The sequence below is a fragment of the Mustela nivalis genome (assembly GCF_964662115.1).
Source record: "Mustela nivalis genome assembly, chromosome: 4".
In the NCBI taxonomy this organism is placed as follows: domain Eukaryota; kingdom Metazoa; phylum Chordata; class Mammalia; order Carnivora; family Mustelidae; genus Mustela; species Mustela nivalis.
In genome coordinates this window covers 43,644,969-43,670,896 of record NC_139023.1, presented here as the reverse complement: position 1 = coordinate 43,670,896, position 25,928 = coordinate 43,644,969, and positions in this window count along the sequence as shown.

The following is a 25,928-nucleotide window of genomic DNA, read 5'->3' as shown; positions in this document are numbered from 1 at the left end:
CCTTAAACGACACACTGGACCAGATGGATGGACATCACAGATATATTCAGAACATTTCATCCCAAAGCAACAGAATACACATTCTTCTCTAGTGCACATGGAACATTCTCCAGAATAGATCACATCCTCAGTCCTAAATCAGGACTCAACCGGTATCAAAAAAAAAAAAAAAAAAAAAAAAGATTGGGATCATTCCCTGCATATTTTCAGACCACAATGCTCTAAAGCTAGAACTCAACCACAAAAGGAAGTTTGAAAAGAACCCAAATACATGGAGACTAAACAGCATCTTTCTAAAGAATGAATGGGTCAACCGGGAAATTAAAGAAGAATTGAAAAAAATCATGGAAACAAATGGTAATGAAAATACAACGGTTCAAAATCTGTGGGACACAACAAAGGCAGTCCTGAGAGGAAAATATATAGCGGTACAAGCCTTTCTCAAGAAACAAGAAAGGTCTCAGGTACACAACCTAACCCTACACCTAAAGGAGCTGGAGAAAGAACAAGAAAGAAACCCTAAGCCCAGCAGGAGAAGAGAAATCATAAAGATCAGAGCAGAAATCAATGAAATAGAAACCAAAAAGACAATAGAGCAAATCAAAGAAACTAGGAGCTGGTTCTTTGAAAGAATTAATAAAATTGATGAACCCCTGGCCAGACTTATCAAAAAGAAAAGAGAAAGGACCCATATAAATAAAATCATGAATGAAAGAAGAGAGATCACAACTAACACCAAAGAAATACAAACTATTATAAGAACATACTATGAGCAACTCTACGCCAACAAATTTGACAATCTGGAAGAAATGGATGCATTCCTAGAAACATATAAACTACCACAACTGAACCAGGAAGAAGTAGAAAGCCTGAACAGACCCATAACCAGTAAGGAGATTGAAACAGTCATTAAAAATCTCCAAACAAACAAAAGCCCAGTGCCAGACGGCTTCCCAGGGAATTCTACCAAACATTTAAAGAAGAACTAATTCCTATTCTCCTGAAACTGTTCCAAAAAATACAAATGGAAGGAAAACTTCCAAATTCATTTTATGAGGCCAGCATCACCTTGATCCCAAAACCAGACAAGGATCCCACCAAAAGAGAGCTATAGACCAATATCCTTGATGAACACAGATGCGAAAATACTCAACAAAATACTAGCCAATAGGATTCAACAGGACATTAAGAGGATTATTCACCACGACCAAGTGGGATTTATTCCAGGGCTGCAAGGTTGGTTCAACATCCGCAAATCAGTCAATGTGATACAACACATCAATAAAAGAAAGAACAAGAACCATATGATACTCTCAATAGATGCTGAAAAAGCATTTGACAAAGTACAGCATCCCTTCCTGATCAAAACTCTTCAAAGTGTAGGGATAGAGGGCACATACCTCAATATCATTAAAGCCATCTATGAAAAACCCACCGCAAATATCATTCTCAATGGAGAAAAACTGAAAGCTTTTCCGCTAAGGTCAGGAACACGGCAGGGATGTCCATTATCACCACTGCTATTCAACATAGTACTAGAGGTCCTAGCCTCAGCAATCAGACAACAAAAGGAAATTAAAGGCATCCAAATCGGCAAAGAAGAAGTCAAATTATCACTCTTTGCAGATGATATGATACTATATGTGGAAAACCCAAAAGACTCCACTCCAAAACTGCTAGAACTTATACAGGAATTCAGTAACGTGTCAGGATATAAAATCAACGCAGAGAAATCAGTTGCATTTCTCTACACCAACAGCAAGAAAGAAGAAAGAGAAATTAAGCCATCAATCCCATTTATAATTGCACCCAAAACCATAAGATACCTAGGTATAAACCTAACCAAAGAGGCACAGAATCTATATTCAGAAAACTATAAAGTACTCATGAAAGAAATTGAGGAAGACACAAAGAAATGGAAATATGTTCCATGCTCCTGGATTAGAAGAATAAATACTGTGAAAATGTCTATGCTACCTAAAGCAATCTACACATTTAATGCAATTCCTATCAAAGTACCATCCATCTTTTTCAAAGAAAGGAACAAATAATGCTAAAATTTATACGGAACCAGAAAAGACCTCAAATAGCCAAAGGGATATTGAAAAAGAAAGCCAACGTTGGTGGCATCACAATTCCGGACTTCAAGCTCTATTACAAAGCTGTCATCATCAACACAGCATGGTACTGGCACAAAAACATACACATAGATCAATGGAACAGAATAGAGAGCCCAGAAATAGACCCTCAACTCTACGGTCAACTAATCTTCGACAAAGCAGGAAAGAATGTCCAATGGAAAAAAGACAGCCTCTTCAATAAATGGTGCTGGGAAAATTGGACAGCCACATGCAGAAAAATGAAATTGGACCATGTCCTTACACCACACACAAAAATAGACTCAAAATGGATGAAGGACCTCAATGAGAGAAAGGAATCCATCAAAATCCTTGAGGAGAACACAGGCAGCAACCTCTTCGACCTCAGCCACAGCAACATCTTCCTAGGAACAACACCAAAGGCAAGGGAAGCAAGGGCAAAAATGAACTATTGGGATTTAATCAAGATAAAAGCTTTTGCACAGCAAAGGAGACAGATATCAAAACCAAAAGACAACTGACAGAATGGGAGAAGATATTTGCAAATGACATATCAGATAAAGGACTAGTGTCCAGAATCTATTAAGAACTTAGCAAACTCAACACCCAAAGAACAAATAATCCAATCAAGAAATGGGCAGAGGACATGAACAGACATTTCTGCAGAGAAGACATCTAGATGGCCAACAGACACATGAAAAAGTGCTCCATATCACTCGGCATCAGGGAAATACAAATCAAAACCACAATGCGATATCACCTCACACCAGTCAGAATGGCTAAAATCAACAAGTCAGGAAATGACAGATGCTGGCGAGGATGCGGAGAAAGGGCAACCCTCCTACACTGTTGGTGGGAATGCAAGCTGGTGCAGCCACTCTGAAAAACAGCATGGAGGTTCCTCAAAATGTTGAAAATAGAACTGCCCTACGACCCAGCAATTGCACTATTGGGTATTTACCCTAAAGATACAAACGTAGTGATCTGAAGGGGCACATGCACCCGAATGTTTATAGCAGCAATGTCCACAATAGCCAAACTGTGGAAAGAACCTAGATGTCCATCAACAGATGAATGGATCAAGAAGATGTGGTATATATACACAATGGAATACTATGCAGCCATCAAAAGAAATGAAATCTTGCCATTTGCGACAACATGGATGGAACTAGAGCGTATCATGCTTAGTGAAATAAGTCAAGCAGAGAAAGACAACTATCATATGATCTCCCTGATATGAGGAAGTGGTGATGCAACATGGGGGCTTAAGTGGGTAGTAGAAGAATAAATGAAACAAGATGGGATTGGGAGGGAGACAAACCATAAGTGACTCTTAATCTCACAAAACAAACTGAGGGTTGGTGGGGGGAGGGGGTTTGGGAGAAGGGGGTAGGATTATGGACATTGGGGAGGGTATGTGCTTTGGTGAGTGCTGTGAAGTGTGTAAACCTGGTGATTCACAGACCTGTACCCCTGGGGATAAAAATATATGTTTATAAAAAATTAAAAATTAAAAAAAAAGTTAGAGATTATTAGAGGAATAAAGCTGTTTCTGTTCTAACTTATACTGTTAATATCAAATCACCAATAAATTAAAAAATTTTATTATTAGCAGCAAAAATTAATTGCAACATTGTAAAACTAATAGTGACACACGTATATAACACTGTTCTTGTAAGTGTTCTCTGTTCTTATAGGGTACTTTTGTTTAATATTGGAAGAAATATGTGTATTGTAACCATAAATATAACAAAATTTCGTTTGTAAAATGGGTGAAAATAGATTCTTTTAACCTTATGACTTTGTTTTATTAAATGAAATAATTGATATATAATGATTTTCAATGTACTTTCTATACCATGAGAGATTAGTAAATATTTACCATTATAATTAATTGCTATTATGAGCAATTACATGTACTTTAAGATGAGATTTACATGCATCTTTTGAATCAGAGAAATAGGTAGAGTTTTTTTTTATATTCTTGATTTACTTAATAGATGATGATGTTTAAAATATGTGTATATTTATTGGAGTTCTTTATCTGCTCAGAATAGAGACAGCATAGCATAGAGAATTACAGACTCATTCCAAAATTGGATTATCTGGGTTTCCCAGCTTTGCCATTCATTGCAGGTGTGTCCTTTGCTACTTTACTTAAAATCTTTATTCCTTATGTTCCTTATTAAGTGAGTTCATATTTATAAAGTACTTATGAATTTTCCTGATGATAATGTCATTTTTATGTTCATTAAATAAGCAAAGAAAAACAAATTGGTAATTTTGGACACTGAGAAATTACATTTACTTTAGCTTAACTAGTTACAGAATCTTCCTCCTTCGGGTGGTCACAAATTAAGCCTTCTAATAGCTAGGGATTTTTCCTGTTTCACCTGAAACTACAGAGAACCTTTTTGTTCAAGTCCCAGAGATGTAGCTCCAGAGAACTGTAGTACAATTCAGCGAGAGCTTCAGGCTTCCATGAGAACCAATATGGGACCATATTCCCAGGCAAGTTGTCTGGTTCCTGGGCTTCCCTGAGGATCAGGTGCTCTGTAATACAATGTCTTTCTCCAGGTAAAGCACAATTACCCTCTACCCAATATAGAATTGACTTGGATTCCATAGGAAATTTTTATCATATTCTGGAATCCTTCTTTGCACAATGTCATTAAAATCCTCATCTGAAATTTTGTTTTTTGTTTTTTAAAATTTTCTAATTGAGAGTCATTATGGATCTCAGAAACATTATCCAAAATCACCATCCCAATAATTTTGCCTAGATCTTACCTGTATCTCCAAGGTGTCAAAAATACTAGATCATTTTTAAACATAACTCATAGTCATTTCTCTCAATATTATTTATATTGCCTTATAGACTCTTGAGACAGATTAGTGATACAATCACCAATAGGCATACTTTTGTCAAAACATTTTCTGACAAATGTGGACATTCAGAATAGAATTGGGGCCAGGAAAGGACACTACAAACATTTTTTTGATAAGGGAAAAGACAAGATAATGGAGCAAGAATCAGAGTTCCAAGAACATAAGCCCTATGGGTCATGGAATTTGATAATTTTACTCAGCTCCAGCAACATCAATCTTTTTGACTAAATCTAGAATAACTCCAAATTGTTATTTTTATGGTTTCCAAAAAATATGTCTTAATTATCCCCAAGAATATCTTATAACCTACAAATATTTACATTATCATTATAACTAAATGCCAGTGTGATACGAAATAAGCTTTACTTTTAACAGTAAACACATACAGGAGTCTGTATTCTTTAATTTAAAATGTGATTATAATATGTTATTCCTAAATTTGTAAACTTAATAAAAATTTTTAAAAGTATTCTCTAAAAATTAAAGATTGAAGGATCTTCTTTAAAAATTATCTTCTTTATACAGAAAAGCAATAATTCTTATTATGGTGATGCTGTAAACTAAAGTTAGTCTATCTCTTCACTGTAGAATTTTTAAAGACACACTCCAAGACTCTCCAAATGCTATAAAATTGTTCCTTTATTATAGAAGAAAGAGTTATTTTGCTTTGCATTTTTTAACTGAAATGAAGTTATTCAGAACCATTAAGCAAAGTCAGGAAAGCAAAGTAATTATACTATTAGGCTATCAAAGAAGTGTGCTAATGTTGATATCTGCCCTTCACAAGAGGCAAATTGCATGATTTTGAAAATACAATGACAATTTGTATTGGGATTAGTGAAGCTAAACCCAGTTTCCTGGAGAGGATCCAGATTAGATCACTACATTCTTTCTCCTTAGGTCTCCATAGTAATTTTATTTGAATAGTTTTATAGGTCATCTACTTGTCCATTTTCTTTTGAATTTTCTATTCATCTGGCTATCAAACTTAAGAAGACTCTGTTAATCTTCACTTCATTTTGATTTTCTTCTGTTCAGTCAGGGATTTATCTGGTCAAATGAGATTGATCAGAGAGACAAAGAATTATTCCTGATGACCATGATGATAACAAAACCTGCTCTCTGAGAATATTTTTTATCTAGCATGTACTTTTTAACTAGAGTGGACACAATAAGGGATTTTACTAAGTAGGAACTGAGCTTACAACTCAAGATAAACAGTTCAAATTTTATCATTGGTTGTCAGTCATTCCATATATTACATTAGAACTACAAATAAATCCATCAATTTATTTTTTGCTATTTGTATAATGAGAACAAGGAGACACTCTAAATGGTGGATTCTGGAATCATTTTTGCCATTCTGGTAAGAAACAGTAACCTTTTCTGACTTCTGCTTTACGACTGCACCAGAGGCACGCTACACATCTCCTATTGTGTCTTATTGCTACCTAATAGAATAGGAAACAACTGAGCAATCTGTGAGCTAATTAAAGTTCTGAGAAACTCAGCTCATACTGATAATCCCCTTTGTCACTTGCAATCACACTTGCCTCTGAGCCCGACGATGGAAGATTCAACATCTTACAGCCTTACAGTGATGCCTAGTTTCATTTCCTTTTCTTTTTTTTTACTGTCACCATAACAGAGCTTAACCTGTTCTGCATTATTAAAAAAAATATATATATAGCTTTGCATAGAAATGTTTGAAAATTTTCAAATAAAAATAGAAAATAAATTCAAGTATACTAATGCCAGTGTTCCCTTGTTTGCTAAGTTATGTATAAAACGTTTAAAATTACCAAGCAGGATACTTACACATCACTGTTAGAGCCAGCAACTGGAACATGTTTAGCACTTAAATCTTACTACCAATTCATTTCATATTTGTTCTATTTTAATAGAGATAATTTGTAAGTTATCACTGACACATTGGTAAAATCATCATAACTGGTAATCAAATTCTGACACGTTAAATGAAGATAATGACAATCTCAGGGGTCAGTGAAAGGAGAGAGGTGAATCAGTTCCCAAGTCCTGTGAGTTTCAGTACCTTCTTTTGTATCTGTTTATCTGTTTCCTCCCACGGGTATTATTGCCATTGAGGATTGTGGAAATATCTACCTGGCGGGGGTGGGGAAAGCTGCAGAATAGGGCTACAATATTTATCAACCTTCACAATTTGAAATATAATGCTCTGTTAGTATCTATTTCTCCAAGTTGTGGTAGAATATCAAGCTGTTGGTGACACAAGGACCTAAACTGATAAATTTGCTTGAAATATCTGCCTTTGCTTGCTTATTTCCATTCACCACTTCCCATTTCTCCTTTATTTTCCTATAAATTTGTAATTAGATTTCAAGAAAATCTTTCCAGATTCCCCCCCTTTTTTTTAATCTAGCTTAAAAATGAGAAGGTCAAAAATATCCTGATCAATGCATATCTATCTTCATTACCTGCATTTAACATTTAATTTTAATTTTCCTTATATGCTTTTAATGTAAAATAATTCTGTGTGTGTGTGTGTGTGTGTGTGTGTGTGTTTACACAGTCCGTATAGCACTTGGGTGAAGAATTTGGTCTCTTGATTCAAGTATATCTTGGTGCTTCCCTGGATTCCTATCTCTGATGTTGAAAGCTTCAATTTCCTTTAAAATGATAATTATAATTGTTTAATTATACCTGCCTTATCAGGTTGCTCTGAAGTGACAGCATGAGCATGGATTAAGAAATTAGTTTTAGAGACGCCTGGGTGGCTCAGTGGGTTAAAGCCTCTGCCTTGGGCTCAGGTCATGTTCCCGGGGTCCTGGGATCGAGCCCCGCATCGGGCTCTTTGCTCAGCAGGGAGCCTACTTTCCTTGCTCTCTCTCTGCCTGTCTCTCTGTGTGATTGCAAGTGACTTCAGAAGTGACAGCATGAGCATGGATTAAGTTCTTACTTTGTTCTAAACTCTTGCAAGGATAACAAAGAGTAAAGATAAATAATATGTCTGGCCTTACTAGAAGAGACTACCACACATCTTAAATTCAATCAATTCCATGGTCAGTAAAGAATGAACGAATATAGTCATTGCAGACACTTATCATGGTGCAAAAATAAGTGATAGCAGACTCCTTTTATGATACTATATTAATTTTCTGTTATAAACAATGGCCATTAAAATCAGTGGAGTTCATCCACTCTTAGCATCTAAAATGCCAATCAGGTGCCAAAAATGTGTGGCTTAGGCATATAAAATTGTTTGGGGTTCCCATTAAAGAATTATAGCAACTTCCATTTTGAAATGATCTTGAAAATTTTGAGAACAAAGTCTAGTCCTAGTAATAGTACAGAATAGTGGAAAAAAGCAGGTTTTGTAGTCAATCTGACTAGGTTGAAATGTCTGCTCAAACTCTTACTCTTTGACCGAAGACCTCACTTTTCAATTTTACAATTGTAAAATGGAAAAAAAAAAAAAAACTCCTTTATTGCTTAATTTAATACAAGAAAAGAGTGAACAACAATGACTCACATATGCTAAACACACAATAAAATCTCAATATTACAAAAATTATAAAGATTCTCTACTTTATAGTCAGAAAGGCCTTTTTTTTTTTTTCTAAAGGACCAGATTTCTAGTATTTCAAGCTTTGCAAGCCATGTAATTTCTCTCCCAACTGCTCAAATCTGGCACTGCTCAAATCTGAAAACAACCATAGAAAATGTTTAAATAAAAGTTAGGTGTTTTATAATAAAACTTTACTTATGAACACTATAGTTTGAATTTTATATAATTTCATGTGTCACAAAACATCATTCTTCTACCAATATGCTTCAGTCACTTAAAATGTAGAAAGTCTCTAGATTATGGGCTCTACAAAAGTAGACAGCAGGCTGGATTTGCTCCATGTTATTCCATATAGGTCTTTTGGGCAACTTGGAATTGTTGGCCTTATCTATATAATGAAGTTTTTAAGGTCTGCTTACCTGACACAGAGGTAATGTGATACGGCAATAGGGAAAACATGCTGAAAGTAGCAAATAATTGTGGTGCCTGGCTGGCTTAGTTGGTAGTATGAGATTCTTGATGTTGGGGTTGTGAGTTCAAGCCCCACTTCAGGGGTAGAGATTACTTAAAGAAAAAAAAAAAAGAAAAGAAGAAAATTGTGGCTGATTGGTCATTTGCAAACAGATAAAATGTTATCGTCAACCACAAAGTCATATATAATACACCTCTATTTTTTCTCATTTTTAACAATTATCCCCCTTGTAATTTGTAGAGGAATGCCTTTCTCCTTGAACACTAAGCTTCTAAGGGCAAGAACTCTGTCTATTCTGTTTATCCTGATCAGACTGAGTGCTGCAGGGTAGGCTGTCAATAATTTTGAATTAATGAATACATAGAAATAAAATACTGCATATTCCATTATTTAATCCTATCTCCTTCATGTTGTAGGAATTTAAATTCATCAAGATTGAAATAAATGGAAGAAAATTTTAGTTACATACTAGTGGATTGTTATTGAAATGATCACTGTTGTTCTCTTCTAGAACATGTGTTGATGCATCTATTGTCCACAACCTTCAGTGTGTATCTCTATTATAACTTGCCCAGAAGCCCATTAATCAGTTTCTTCACTTTTCTACTTTGCATTTTCAGATACTGCCAATTATGATGATTATTTTAACTTTTCATTGAAATTCATTGTTAAATACTGGAAAATAATTGACTCTTTTCAAAATTTTTTAAATAAAAAAATTACATGAACATATCTAGAAAATCTGACAGGTTATAAACAAATTTAATAGGCAATATACAGTTTTTTAAAGATATTTTAGGGAGAAAATTCACAGGTTGTTTTGCTACCATGTTTTCCTCCTCTTTCCCCTCCTACTTCTATTTTCTAATTGTCTAATATCTTGACTTATTTGTTCTATATTTTTTCAGTAGCTGTTTTTCTAAAGATTAAGTTTATACATTTTCTTCTTCCAACATTTTTCAATTTCCCTCTTCTAATAGATCCTGTTTATTGCCTCCCTGTCTGGGATACTGTTGACAGATTTTTATTCTTATTAAACCACCCAGTTTTCTGAAACCTCAGGTAGCAACCATGGCAATGGTCTACTTCAAAAAACGGAAGATGAGATTCCAAACTTTTTCTTAAATTAATAAACAGAGAAAAAGTTTCTTTTTTATTTGCAGCCCTCAGAATCATTTGGCATTACCCCACAGAATTACAATAGGAAAGTGATTTGGAACTACCACCAATATATCCCCCAAAGCTCCTTGTAGGTACACTAAAAAGCTTTGAGAGTGTGAGATCATTTCCCACATCTTTTTTAACTTCCCTACTTTTTCCCACTAGATTCATCATTCTTATTGAAGAAGGGGAAAGATTCTCATTTTCCATGCTTTTACTCTACCGCAGTATCCTCAAGGGAAGTAATTTGTGGGAATATGGGCTCCAGAGTGCCTTTACATTTTCCAGCAAGTATAATCAACACCCCCACTGGAAGGCATACCATATACTGCTACACCAGAGGTTAGGCAGTTGGAGTTTTGCCATTTGCTTAACATGCTAAGAGTACAAAGTAATTTATTTTATGTCATTTGTTATTCTTAGGTAATATGCTTTCATCATTTTGCCTTCAGTTGAAAGACACTATTATATTTAAATACTGGATTCCGTACCTTTGAAATTTATGAACTTTAGATCAAATTTCTGTTCAATCTAGATACTAATTTCTAGACTTGTGGTTTAGTAACAGTTTTATTCCCATTAACACTGTATTGCTGCAAAGGCACTCTTAAATATACAGTATTGTATATGTTATCCAATGTTCAGATCAGTGTCTCAGGTCAAGGATTTCACCTTGATCTGCACCAGGTTAAGGTTATGATTAGATGGCATCAGTGTGAAAGGATGATTTTTTTTTTTTTAAGATTTTACTTATTTATTGGACAGAGAGATCACAAGTAGGCAGAGAGGCAGGCAGAGAGAGAGGAGGAAGCACGCTCCCCTCTGAGCAGAGAGCCCGATGCGGGGCTTGATCTCAGCTTCTTGGGATCATGACAGGAGCCGAAGGGGAGGCTTAACCCACTGAGCCACCCAGGCGCCCCTGCAAGGATGAATTTGACATGACCAATAAAAGCTTATACAATGTTACTACAAGGAGCAAAAGAGATGTGATTTACATCTTATTTAGAATAGTAAATGACTATGACTACTTTTTTTTTCCCCTAGTGTCCATATTCAGTGGAAATCTTTAAGCCATATGCTTTAATTTTTGCAATTACTGTATTTCCAATTTCAAATAAATGATTCTGTTAATCATTTGGAGGTATACAAAAGTCTCAACAGTATGGTCTGGTTAAAATTAACTAAATGTATTTATCTCATACTTGTTTTTAGGGAACTTACATTTTCAGTGGCACAGATTTATTTGAATATTTTATCATTTAAGGCCAGTTGCTTGTCTTCATAATCTTTACATAAGGTATCACAGAATATTTATAACCTTCCATGGCCATTATGGTCTTATCCTCTTGGTTGGTATCCTTTCTTAGTTCTAATTGCTCTGTCTCTTTCTCTCTCTCTCTCTATCTCTGCAACATACAAACACACATACACATGCAAATGTGCACACACACACACTCACACACACTCTACTGCTGTCATTCCTTTCTAGCTTGCATATTTTACCATCTATCTGGTATTACAAAGGTCTGTTGTTGAAAAGCAATAGTAGAAGAAAAAAAGTAATGTTTTTTATTGCATCTTAATTTGATTTCCCTTGACAGCTTTGATACAAAACGTAATTATTGGTACACCTAGTAATTACATGACCATAATTGTGGCTGTACATGACAAAAGCTGAGGTGATCACCAGGATAAAATACGGCTAGTGTAGTGTAAAATCATAGGCTAAAGGGGTATTCTAACATAAGAGAGTGAAAAAACAGAATGCATTTTTTATGTTCCCAAAACAAGTGACAGAAAAAGAAAAAAATCACTATTTTCTCTTAATCAGAATTGAACAAATCTATGTAATAGGTTGTGAGGTGTAGTTCTTGACTTATTATAATCATTCTATAAGATACATAATATCCAATTACATCATCAAAATACCTACTCTTTGAAAAAAATGTACATTTTCTTCATTGTTAACACACTCAGTTGCTATAAACTACCTTATTTTTTTTAAATAAATTGCTCTCATTTTGCAGAAAAGTTTGAAAAGTTTTTTTGTCTTTTGTGCTGCAACCAACCAGAACACACAGAAATTTCCATTTAAATATCTATTCTGTATTTAGCTTATCTGTAGAGATGCATACTTAAAATTTTAAACACAGAATGTTGATGATTTATATGGATCTCTGCTTGTGGGTTACAGAAATGAACCTGAACAACAACAACAACAAAAAGATGAGCATTTGCTGTGAGAAGGCATAGAGTTCTCAAAGTCCAGTCAGGACAATGGAAAGACCTGAACAGGGGCGCCTAGGTGACTCAGTGGGTTAAAGCCTCTGCCTTCAGCTCAGGTCATGATCCCAGGATCCTGGGATCAAGCTCCACATTGGGCTCTCTGCTCATCAGGGATCCTGCTTCCCCACTGCCCCCCTTTCTCTCTACCCACCTCTCTGCCCACCTGTGATCTCTGTAAATAAAATAAAATAAAATAAAATAAAATAAAATAAAATAAAATAAAATAAAATAAAATAAAAAGTCTTGAAAAGACCTGAATGGGAAACTAGAACATGTTACCTTCTCTTTTCATTTCTGCTTCTCTTGTCATCTGCTCATTTTGCTTTTCTGTGAACTGTCTCCCTGTGCTTTGTTGCACAGTAATTCTCCATCCGCCCCCCATCTCATTTTGACTTTTTTCTCCATAGGTTTCATTCCAGAAAGTCTGCATATCAGGTGCTGACCCTTCCAACATGGACTACGTCATCATCTGTAGCCCAGTAAATTTTGAAGGAGGGAGCAGGCAGGATTACTTAGTTCAGAATGGTCATGAAGGATTAGTAAGGAGGAAGAGGGCAAAAAGAAGGGTCTAAAACAATTGGCTGAGCTTGGCAGTCAGTTCAAAAGCTACCCACTACCCATGAGCTGTGTGTTACTCTGCTCGAGTTCCCAAAATCAGAACTGACAAATCCAAGTTGCCCTTGAGTTAAGTATTTGAATAATCAAATGCAATAATTAAATTTCAGGATTTTTGACTCTCAAGTAAAGCAGTCTAAAATGGACACAAGTTTGACTCAATGCTTACAAGTTATTTCAAGTTTCTATACTGAAGTGGTCTTTCACCTATTATCACTATTTATGAAAGGTTGTTTTGGAGAAGATTGAGGAATTGATTGAAGTCTGAATTATTGTGATCAAATGTACAGATTGAAAACAGGTGTCAGAGCTTCTCCTTCATGGATAGAAGATTATTACATAAATTTAGGAGGAAAAGAACGGATTTAAAAAGTAAAATATATAATGCAGTGCCAAATATTTAAGTTAACAAGGATAAAAATGAAAATAAGTATCACCTTTGGCAACATATTGCACATTTCCTATATGGAACATTTTGAGATCTAACAAAAGTTATTTGAGACCTTAACCAAAAGAGCTGATTTAGAAGTAAGTGGAGAGAGTTTCTATGACTTGTAGTGAGTGGAAAATGAAAAGTGGGCAAGGGAATCATAATATGTGGCAGAAAAAAGATGTACAGAAATATCATTTACCTCCTTCTTTCATTTAGTTACAGATCCCCCCTGAGATTTAGTTGGCCATATGGCTACTCAACTAGAAAAACATAGTCCATATTTTTTTGCAACCTGGTAGAGCCATATTTTGACTTAAGCAATGTGAGCAGAAATGAAACAAGCAATTTGCAGATTGCCCTCTACTTCAAATTCTTTTTTTCCTGAGATTTGGAGGCACTGTTTTAAACCCAGAAATGTAAACCCTGTGCTATGCGGTCCTAACAATCCAACTGCCTCAGTTTACCTCGTTCTGCACTATTTCTTGCCAGACAAAAGCATTTCAGTTTCATGGAAGCCACTGCAGGTTGACCTCTTTTTGTGATCATAAACAAGTACATTTAATTTAATTAATTTACTTGACAAAGAATGAGCTAATTATCATTGAAGACTGAGGAACAGAGCTTGTTCAGTGAACAGTCAGAAGGTAAATTTTATTTGCAACAGAGTTGCAAGTCCATGCAGTGCAGTTGAAAACCAAGGTAGACATGATACTTGCGGGAATAGTACACATATGTACAGAAAGAAGAGAACAAGTGACAAAGCTTCTTGGATTTTAGTTGGTGAGCACACAGAATGGACACACAGTAGGTTTATGTCCCAGCATTTTAACTGAAACCTTAAGTTTCATCTTCACATCTGCAAGGATGAATCCTGGTAGTATTTCTGGTCTTCAAATAGTTTATACAGTAGGCAACTAATGCCATTTATTAGACCTCAGATCTTTGCTAAATAAATATAAACTGGGGTACAAAATGTGGTGGTATGAAGTGTAAATGAGGATATGAAGAACCAGAGCTTTACAGGATTAAATAAATTCTGGTATCTGTGTTAATTTTCTTCAAAGTAGTTTAGATTTTCAGGCGAAAGGGTTGGAATTCTTTTATTGCAGCTTACATAAAACCTTTGAACAGGCATGAAAGAATAAGTGAAAGTTTATTAATGACTAGAAGGCCTTACAGATACTTTTGCACAGTTTTGGCCATACAAGTAGTTATGCCTGGAGAATGAAAAGACACAAGAAAATGGTGTGAACAAATCTTAATAGTGGAACAGAGATATATAGGAATACATTATAGATCAGATAGGCAAGTATATGGAAACTAAAACAGAGAGAGTATTAAAGCCAAATTATAGAATATTATAGACTAAATCCCTTTTTAAAAATGAAACAGAGAACAAAAGATAATAATATAAATGATGAAATTCACAATTATTCAATATTGGAATCCAAGGTTACTTGATTTCTTGATCCATGGTTTCTGCAGACAAGAGCATAGGTTTAGAGGTGCATGTCTTGGGGAGAGAGGCACACACACCTTTGTACATTTTAGTGTTAAGAACTTGCTTGGGGTAAAAAAATTTTTTTTAATAAATATATGATATCCTGTCTTATGATTTTTCAATAAAAGCAGCAGAATTTATTTTAATGCAGCTGCTCAGTGATTTCTCCTTCCGGTACAGAATTATTGCATGACTAGTCAATGTTTTCCTTTTCTAAGGGATAGCCATCTATAGGTACAAAGACAGAATACTGGGGAAGGGTTCCAGAGTATGCCTTTTATTTTTACTTTTTTCTTCTTCTTTTTCTTTTCTTTGTCCATTTTTCTTCCTTTTCCTTCCTTCCTTCCTTCCTTCCTTCCTTCCTTCCTTCCTTCCTTCCTTCCTTCCTTCCTTCCCTTCCCCCTTCCCATCTTCTTTCCTTCCTTCTTTCTTTTTCCATTCCTTCTCTCCCTTCCTTCCTTCCTTCCTTCCTTCCTTCCTTCCTTCCTCCCAGCCTTCCTTCCTTCTTTTCTTCCCCCTTCCTTTCTTCCCTTCCCTTCCCCTCCCCTCCCTTCCCTTCTCTTTTCTTCCCTACCCTTCCCTTCCTTTCCTTTCCTCTTTCTTTTTTTCTTAGTACACAGCGGATGGGAACTAACACAAAGCAGTAATCATAAAGAACCACTTTGCTGGGGCGTCTGGGTGGCTCAGTGGCTTGGTGCCTACCTCCGGCTCAGGTCATAATCTCAGGGTCCTGGGATCAAGCCCCGCATCGTGCTCTCTGCTCAGCAAGGAGCCTGCTTCTCTCTCTCTCTCTCTCTCTCTCTCTCTGTCTGCCTCTCTGCCTACTTGTGATCTCTCTCTCAAAGAAATAAAATCTTAAAAAAAAAAAAACAACAACACCACTTTGTTTTACTTAATGAGACCTTTTTAGATTCAATTCAACACATGACAAGACACAGTGACCACAAGGGGTCAGCCAAGACCCAAAGGGAAGGAAGGTGTGCAGCATTGAGCTTTGGTCTAAGAAAACACTAGCTTGTCTAAAAACCAGCGTTGAAACACTGCTCTGCTGTATGTCATTTAATGTCAATATTTGCACTATTATTGGTTCCAGATTTGCTTACTTCTACCTGCTCAACTTGACCAGTTTACTAATAGACACAATAAAATGGTTTAGGTAGGACTTCGGCAAAATATTCAAGAAAGGTTCCATAACACCTATAGACTATCTTTCTGAAAGAGTAAACAAATCAGACAGCAACTCAGTGAATGTTTCCAAACACTTGGATACATCACATTTCATTAAATACCTTGTGGCCCTTACTTCTTAATGATGTCTTTTGAAGATAACAAAATTATTTTATTTGCTCAGTATTTCTCAATAAATGTGAGGCTCACTGTGATTGATATACTAGCAACAATTCACTTAAAATAACCCCCAGATGTGGAAAACCACTATAAATTGACAGTATATGGAGCCTTAACACTTACTAGAAACAATGCAATCCTGTTTTGTTCCACTTTGCATGCGTAAGTGTTCCCTATTGTATTCCTCTGCATACTTTCAAATCAGAAATATGACGAGTTCCTTTGTTTGCTAAACTACCACATAACAGGCATATCTTCTAAACAAGGGTTTTTGCACTTTAGCAGCTCAGCAGGAAACAGGTTTTTCAATAAATACCATTTCTTAATAGTCTAGCTCATTAATGATTTTATTACTTTCTGAAAATATGACAAATCCCTCATGAAACTCAATCACATTTCAAAAACAAAAGCACACATACATAGAAACTCTGAAATCTTGTATTAGCAAGCTTTCCCCCCACATTTTGAGTCTCTTCTGCTGAGACGCTTAAGAGTATAGAACTATAAAGTCTCTGCATTGATGCATGATGTAATATAAAATATAGATAGAGTGATTGAGAGCAAGTGAAATGCAGTTGCTGGGTCCAGAACAACATGTTCCCCAAAAGTAAAAAGCAAACCAACAAAGTAGAATTATAGGCTCTAAGCTTAACCGTTTGTGTGTAAAGGAAATAAGAAAGGGATTCTTGTAAAAATATTTTTACTCCCTCTGGAGAGAATAGTGTAATAGGGATCCTTCAGCCGACATCAACACAACTATAAACCTACAATGTACAGTATCAACACAATTCATTACTTGCCATTGAATGTGAAGCTTAAAAATCTCCATGGAGAAGAAATAGCAAACTATATGTACCTGGTGTTACTCTAGATTCGTTTTCTGTGGCATTTTTCTTCGCATTTTGTAATCACGTTAGGCACAGCAATTGCATCAATTATTGAATTTATCTTTCCAGGAATGCTATAGGTTTTTAATAAATATTAAATAACAATAATCAGAAATGTCCAGGAAAAAAGATCATTTTAATTTGAGAGCCAGAAATCTTAAAAAAAGCAATAGTTTCATTAAAATAGAATGTAAATTAATAAATACATTTAAATTATGTTTTGTAGTAGAATTAACATGTTACTTTACTTTTTGTTCCTAGATATTGCTCTCACATTATATCAAAAAAAATTTCCAAAATACAAACTTCATATTCTTGTTCAAAGCCATACTTGTATCATGAAATAACATAAGTGACTCCTAGCAGAATGTTTTTTAAGATCTATTTATAGTATTCAATTTTGCAGAATAATTGTGAATCTAATCTAGATGGAGGAATATTTCTATTTAAAATATGCCATATAAAGTTCATCCGGTTATTTTCACCTTCAAGATAAAGATAAGCAAACATGACAGTGATAATGAAAGTAGAGTTTATAAGCCACAGTCAAATTACTATGATTCAAATGAAATATTAGGATATTATGTGAATGAAGATCTGTACATATTTGTGTGCTAATTATATTAGACATATTTTGATCAAAAAGATTAAAACTTTAACAACATAAACCTTGGGATATACAAATCTCTGATAAATAACAGAAACAAGAAACTCAAAGTTAACTTCAAAGAAGATGTAACTATGGAAAATAAAGATGAAATAAGATGTTGATGGGCGCCTGGGTGGCTCAGTGGGTTCAGCCTCTGCCTTCACCTCAGGTCATGATCCCAGAGTCCTGGGATCGAGTCCCGCATCGATAGAGAGGGAGCCTGCTTCCCTCTCTCTCTCTCTTTCTTTCTCTGCCTGCCTCTTTGCCTACTTATGATCTCTCTCTGTCAAAGAAACAAATAAAATCTTAAAAAAAAAAGAAATAAGATGATGATGATGATAATGATGATGAAGAATATGTCATAAATAAATGGCATTAAATTCTTTAAAATTACGAAGAACATATATGTCTTGATATTTGTAGGTAGGAAAGGCTTAATGGAGGTTGCTGGACTTTCCAGCTTGTTCTTAAATAAAGAGCTACCTTTTAATAAACAGGAAGTTTAGATGTTCCAGATGGTGTGAAAACATCTGGAAATGTTATAGACAAATATGAAGGAAAAAATAATGAAATTTAGTTGGAATATTCCTTTAATACATTGGTTTTCATTCCTTTAATTTATCACTTTAAGGCTAGACAGATTTTATTCATTGTTGTTGATTAATGAAAGTTTCTTTTTTCAATATTTTATTTATTTAACTAACAGATAAAGACACGGTGAGAAAGGGAACACAAGCAGGGGTAGTGGGAGAGGGAGAAGCAGGATTCCTGTTGAACAGGGAGCCTGATGTGGGGCTCAATCCCAGGACTCTTGACCTGAGCTGAAGACAGATGCTTAACGACTGAGCCACCGAGGTGCCCTAAAAGCACTGAGCTTTGATAGAAGCTTGATCTACTATAATAAAACATTCTTTTTTTTAACTCTTTATAGGAGCTCATATTTGCCTTATCACATAAAGTGAACTTACATATATATTCACTTGCATATTTATATATTTGATTGGGATTTTTATAAACTAAATTAAGAAATTTTATAATGGACTATTGCAAAAAATGGGATGCTGTGTAAGGATGCATAAGGATTTATATTTTTTCATTCAATTCAATAAGTATTCATTTGAGTTTAAGAGAACATTTGTAATTCACTCTATCTCATACTTGTACTATTTCTTAAATATTATTAGCATTTTATTACTAAACCAGAAGCTCTGTCAGATAAAGGCCAAGTCTAGTATGCCCATCTCCACAAAAGCAACGCCTATCACATTTCTTGCTCAAAAGGAAGGCTCAGCGCTGAATGAACAAAGAACTGATTTGATGGATTCCATTGCATTTTAAAGATCAGTATTTTCCTAAAGCAGTAGTGTCTATATGTTTTTGATCATATACTCTTTAAAATACTGCCCAAGCTATGTAATAGAAGGGAATACTTCTTAGGAGCATGTATAGTTATTTTTTCATGAGTTTAAGTAATTGCACAGAATGTAACTTCTGTTGTTTTATAAATGTGGATATTTTAAAAATAAAATCAACATATTCCTTTCAAAATATATATCCAATGGTATAGAAATACCAGAGGAATTTTAAAACTTTGGTCATATATTTCGTCAGTAATGAGATATCATTTGGTTCTTCCTTTATCAAAATGTATTTATCCTTTTAAAAAGTATTTATTGCGCATCTGATATGCATTAGTCATTGCTCTAGGCATTGGCATACGTATCGGAGGTTCCTGTGTGCATAAGCAATTTCTGTATAACTTAATCTGTTGTCTTTGGGATATCCTATTTGAGAGATACAGGAAACCACACTTTTGTTTATCCCTAGGATACAAGTTGCTCCTTTGAATCTAAGTACTCATAGAATTTTTTTGAGTCTAACTTTTTACAGACAAACTCAAATATCAGTATTTTCATCTAATTAGTTTACAATTTAGAGAGCCCTTTCAATTTTGAAATTTAGCTTGGCAAAATTTCTATAGATGGCTAGGGTTCTGATACTATTCTGTTTTGTTTTTCTTTTTCATTTTTCTCTTCATTCAAGTTGTGTGGAGTTTTTTTAGTTTGACTTTCAAATCACTAATGGGAGTGGGTGTACTAAAAGTATGTAGAAAAGTAGCTTTTTCATAGTAAAGCTTGACTTTTTCATCAGCATCTCGGAACTAAAACTACTAATCTAAACTTTCTGTGATTTAGGTGTCTCACATTACTTGGAGGCTAACGATAGACTATTCCGAGTACCATAGAAACTCAGTATCTTTTTCTGAGTTTTCATATAGATTTGGATGTCAATTTGAGTACAGTCAGTCAAGACATTTCTTATGCTTCACTGCACACTCTCTTCAACTCATTCCATAGCTTTTGGCCACTTATTCTACCCCAGCTAGTATATTTATGACCCATACCATGTAGGCTGTGACATTAACCTCACGGGGGCAATAAGTGATGGTGCCTCATCCACTTATTTCCCATTCTGTGTACATCTATCTGACTTGCTCCTGATGCTACTAAGCAATGCTTTACCATGGTACCTGTGTAAGAACAATACGTGAGCTATGAGGAAATGTTGGGCAATAAAACCCAACGAGAAGAAAATTTAGCCAATAGTTAATGAATTAGGGAATAAATTCTTCCTTTTTCCTTTCCTAATGATCCCAGAATGCAGTATGTCACACAACCTTTTAGAAGAAAGCTCTATAAGCCTGAATGATCATTTAATACCTCACGCCAAATGGTGGTTGGCTCTGTAGTGTTCCTTGTGTTTGCTCTCCCTTCCTCCTTGTTTCAATCCCTTTTCCCTTCATGGCTTTTTTTCCAGAAAGAACTCATGAAGATAGGGGAGGGATCTTCCAATAATTTCCTGCAATGGGTCTTTGAATCTTAGACTTGAAATGGCCTGTTGCAAGTTATTTTGAGAAATCCAAACTTTATTGGCATTATATTGAGAAAATGGCCAAACAGCATCATGGATGTGGGAATGCTTGGTGATCTTATGTAAGATCTGGGAGCTCAGCACTTGACAGGTACTTATGGGAAGGTCCAAAGATCATCCCTTCACTAAAGAAATAAGCAATGCCTTGGTGATGGCGATGCCAGCTGTGAAAAGCTTGGTGATACTTGTCTTGTGTAGGCCAATACTGGGAGACAGTCTTGTGAATATCACTGGGGACTAAGAAATTACAGAATGGAAGAGAACAGATGACAACCTTTAACCATCAGGTGACAAAACAAAACAAAACAACAAAAAACAAACAAAACAAAACAAAACAAAACAAAACTTGGAAATTACTTTATGGTGCAATGATTTGCAGGGATCTATGGCTAATAAATTATAATGATCTTCAGGGTAAGAAGGATAGAGAATATATTAGCATGTAGCTCAAGTTGAATAATGAAAAGAAAAGTAAATTCTACAATAGAAAGCTATTGTCCGTAGTTTCTGGTTTTAAGGCAGTTCATAGTCCAAGAACTAAATATTTCAAGAATTACCCTGTTCATCTTGGGGAAGGACTCCATAACCAATTAATGTCAAAGTATCCCCATATCCTTCCCTAAGGAACTGTGGACATTAAGTAAAGAAACTATAAGTTGGGGGGATAGATCTCTCCAGATATTTTTATATTACCTTTTAATAATTTTTATAATTATTTTTATTAAACCAATTTTTGAAAGGATGCCCTATTTACAGAAAAGTCAATGAATTTCTTTGACACATGAGACTGTGAGATTAAGCAGCTATTTTTTGCTTGATACCATAGAGTATCATGTATCAGTATCAGTACCAGTAACATGCATTTTTATTTATTTGCTGTCATTTCTAACTCACTGCCCTTCAGCCTAACTACAACTTCTGGAATTACATCCCCAGTGGAGTCATGATTGTAAGTTTTTGTATTAGGTTCTGTATTGCCAAGGAACACAGGTTAAGAAAATATATCTATATGTTGAAAAGCCAGTCAAAGAGATGTACTTTTTCATGGTTTTGTTTTGTAAGTTAACACATATAAACTGTCTAAAAAATATTTATGACTTACTTTTGATTAAAATATTTTTTGTTTTTGGAAAGCGAATCATAGTGCTTGCCTTTTCTGTCTTTAAGAACAAGAGAACAATTCCAACAAAAAACATTTCCTTAGTATAAGAAATAGCACAGCATACTAAGGGACTTAAAAGTCTTAGATGTATCTGAGATGCTATCATGTCTTTATGATACTTTACATAAGTCACTGAACCAATAATAAAATAGTTCCCCACTACCACCCATCATCTAAAGCCGAGATGCAAAAGCTAAGGGAAAATTGCAGAAATGTTCTCCACACTTCTTTTAGTTTCCTTCACCCTGAAATATACAGGTTCCTATGCATTTAGCTATAGTTGTCTCTTTGCACAGTTATCTTTATTAAACACTGGTCTATTAATTTCAGTTGTTTTACAGCACAATTTTAAGTTATTCTTCCAGGAATTACATGCTTTCCTGTCAAAAGCTTACTTGATTTCCCCCTATTCAAGTTATGTATCAGTTTTATATAATCTGAACATTGAATATTCATATATATATATATATATATATATATATGTGTATATATATATATATATACACACAATCCTTTCCCATTATTGAATGGCTCCAGTTCTCACTCTGGCTTCATATTCTCCTTTGATGGTCTCTTTGAAATTGTTTCCTTAGTTCTTACTCTCAGCTGAATAACTCAGACATACTTTTTATTCACTATGTACCTAATTCCCTTTTATGTCATTGAGTATCCCTGTAATAGCTGAGTAAAATCTTTATCTGATAATTTTCTTGTCTAGGTCATACCAAGGTGAGTCTCCTTACATGTCTTTTCTCTTGAAAATTTAACTATTTTTTCATGTTCACTTTTTTTTTTATCATTTACTAGACATTGTGATTGTTATTATATGGATACTTCTATTCTTCTAAAGAGTGTTTTTGTATGTGTTTCTTTGCTTATTGGTTTTAGAAGAAAATTAACTTGATTGGATTCCCTCTCAGGTGGCAGCTCAAATCTCAGTTCTTTTCTTTTAATTTTTAACTAGAATGTATGAAGTCTTCCTTACATTTAACCTGGTTTGGATGTCAGGCAGAGATTTCAGCAGAGTTTATACATAGATTTATAGGTTCCTGGTCCTTGGTTCTCTTCTTTTCAGAATTTTCCCTTAGATTTTGTATCCTTAGTGGTTACCCTGACTTTTTTCTCAAGTCCCTTGGGTCAGAAGGCCTTATCGGAATTTTATCTGCCTAATATGGCACCAAATAGTGCTAATATTTTTTTTAATCTTCTTGATCTTTTCTTAGTTTCCTTCAACCCTTTCATATGTGGAGAGAGTTTCTTTTTCACTTCTCATGTTGGTTCATTTCTCTTCGACTAGATCTAGTCACCCTGGTTTTCAGTAAGTGTGGAACATATATCCTATACCAGTAGGTAGGAGCTTTGTTATTTTTCTAGCCTTGGAGATGATAATCCATGAAAATAACAGTGAAGACATTCCCACATTTTTATGTTTAAAGGGGTTGCTTAGGAAGCAAAGCTAGTTGCTGTAACACAGCTCTTCCATGTCAAATTGAATGAGAAAAAGAAATACTTCTGTTGCTGGAAAATACAACTTTGTACTAACTTCCCCTTAAGTCCTCTCATAAAAGAAAATAGGGGAACTCCATGAGGAAACAATGTAAATACTAAACAGGAATATCCTCTGGTAGTGTCCTAACAGTGAGATAGATCAGTAAGAGGAAGCAAAGGGTGAGAGAGGGCCAGAAAAGAATTCCAAGTATTAACTGACTGAATGGTAGTCATCTTTTTGTGAGGAAAGACCTGATTGCCCATAGATAATTATCAGTTTTTGTTCGTCTGTTTGTTTTGTGATAAAATACTCCATATGAATTATATGGAGGGTTGTTTCCCAACCACACCTATTTCTTACTCTTTCCCTAAAATAACAGGCCACTTGGTATTACTGTCTATCACTAGAGAAAGGCAACATGCAATATCAGAAATGTTCATGTTCTACCTGGACAATTCCATGTTGGGAATACTGTAGATAGGATCCAAGGATTAGAAGACAGTGGAGAGAGACAGTGTGGTAATAGGCAATCTTCATTATCACTCTATATCTGAGGTACTATAATTCAAACATTTAATTTGTCAACTAGTAGACAAGAAGGACAGTTTGTTTTTTGATATGTTACCAAAAAAAAAAAAAAAAAAGAAAAAGAAATTGGAAAGAGATGTTAAATTATGTGGTGAATACAATTTAATAGGAAATATTGTATCTGTCACATTTAGGTGCACTTATATCTTATTACTAACAGTGGATTTTCAATGCTAAGCAGCTTAAAAGTCTGGCGTTCAGCAATTCTTTATTTTCTGCCTTAAGAATGCTTTGCATTGTGGTGACTGACACTTTAATATACAGTCAAATTGGGATATAAAACAGAGGAATTCTTCCTCAAACTTAATCTTACTCTTGGAATATGGGCTTGATTACAAAGGTTTTTCTCCTGGGACTGAAGCAACTTTCTTTGGCTCTAATAATTTGTTCCCTGTCTGAAGCTGCACTGGGTTTCGGACCCATTCTTCCCTAGTCTTGAAATGCCAAAGAAAGAAACCTATACTTGCCCTCTTCTTATGGCAGACTGATGTCCAGGGTTTAATTTAAATTAAGTAAACCATAATAATTGACATCTGCTGGGGGGTAAGATAATTTGTTATGTCTGCATACCTGGGAAACAGAAATTAAAATTAAGTTATTTAATTTAATTTAATTTAATTTAATGAATTAAAAATGAACTAAAAAGTCAAGTACCCGTACAAGAATGGTCTATTTTATATTGTTTGAAATGAAATCTCAGAATTCATTTACACCAGATCAGGAAAACCATACCTATTCTAGAGAAACCTGAGTTCTTAAATGATTACAAAAATCAAAGAGGAAGGAGGGGGAGGAGGAGAGAGAAGAGTAGGAGAACAGGAAGAACAAGAACAAGAAGGAGAAGGAAGAGAGGGGAAGAAAGGGGGAGAAAGAGGGGGAAGAAGTCGGAGAAGGAAGAAGAGGAGGAGGAGAGAAAGAAGGAAAAGAAATTGGGTGCCCTAACACACACACATTGTACAACCCAGCTGACCTTACTGATTTGAATCACAATTTGGTCTCAGATTTCTTATTTTATAGGTAACTTGACTTTTATGTTCTCCATTTTCCTTCTGGGGATAACTAATGCAATTTGTAACTGATGTAATTTTTAACTGATACAATTTGTAAGCAGAAAGTTCCATAAAAATTCTAGGAAGATAGGTGGGAAGAAGCCAAAATGAATGCAGAAGTTGAAATTGGAGAAACATGAACTCCAGTGGAGTATTTGCACAAAGGAAAACAGTCAGCAATAAAGGTAGGTAATGAAGATTATGCCTATGAAGAAGAAACAGTACCTGGGAAATGTTAACAAAAATGAAATCAGTAGAAGGTATTTTGCTTCATTAGGTCTATCTTGGTATGTAAAGTGAGGAATACATTTTAATTAAAGGAAAGGAAACAGAACACTCAGCAAACCCATTTAGAGAGAGAAAGAGAGCCTTCAAGGTAGTAGACAGGCTACAGTATCATTTGATAGGCTGGATCGTTCAAGAGTAAATGGTTATCTGAGGAAGGTTAAGTCCTACACCATGGTGTGTAATGTAGGTTGGTTTTCTTGGCCATGAATGTATTTGGTATACATTCAATGTACTGTGTGTCAGAGAATGCCAAGTTTCTTTGGATTTATACTTCATTAAAGAGAAACTTAGATCTATTACAAATAAAAAGTGTGAACAAAGTTTTGCCTCAAATTTTGATTCAATTTGCTATTCTAGTTTTAGATTGAAGGGCATGGTAAACATGACTAATAAACAGGAAATAAGCTCTGGAATTTCTCTTAAAAATAAGAAAGTTCCAAAAATCAAGAGTTAAATCTATTTATAATAGTTTTTTTTCTACTCTCCTAACTTCAGTAGGACTTTGATAAAATTGCATATACCAAAAGACACATTG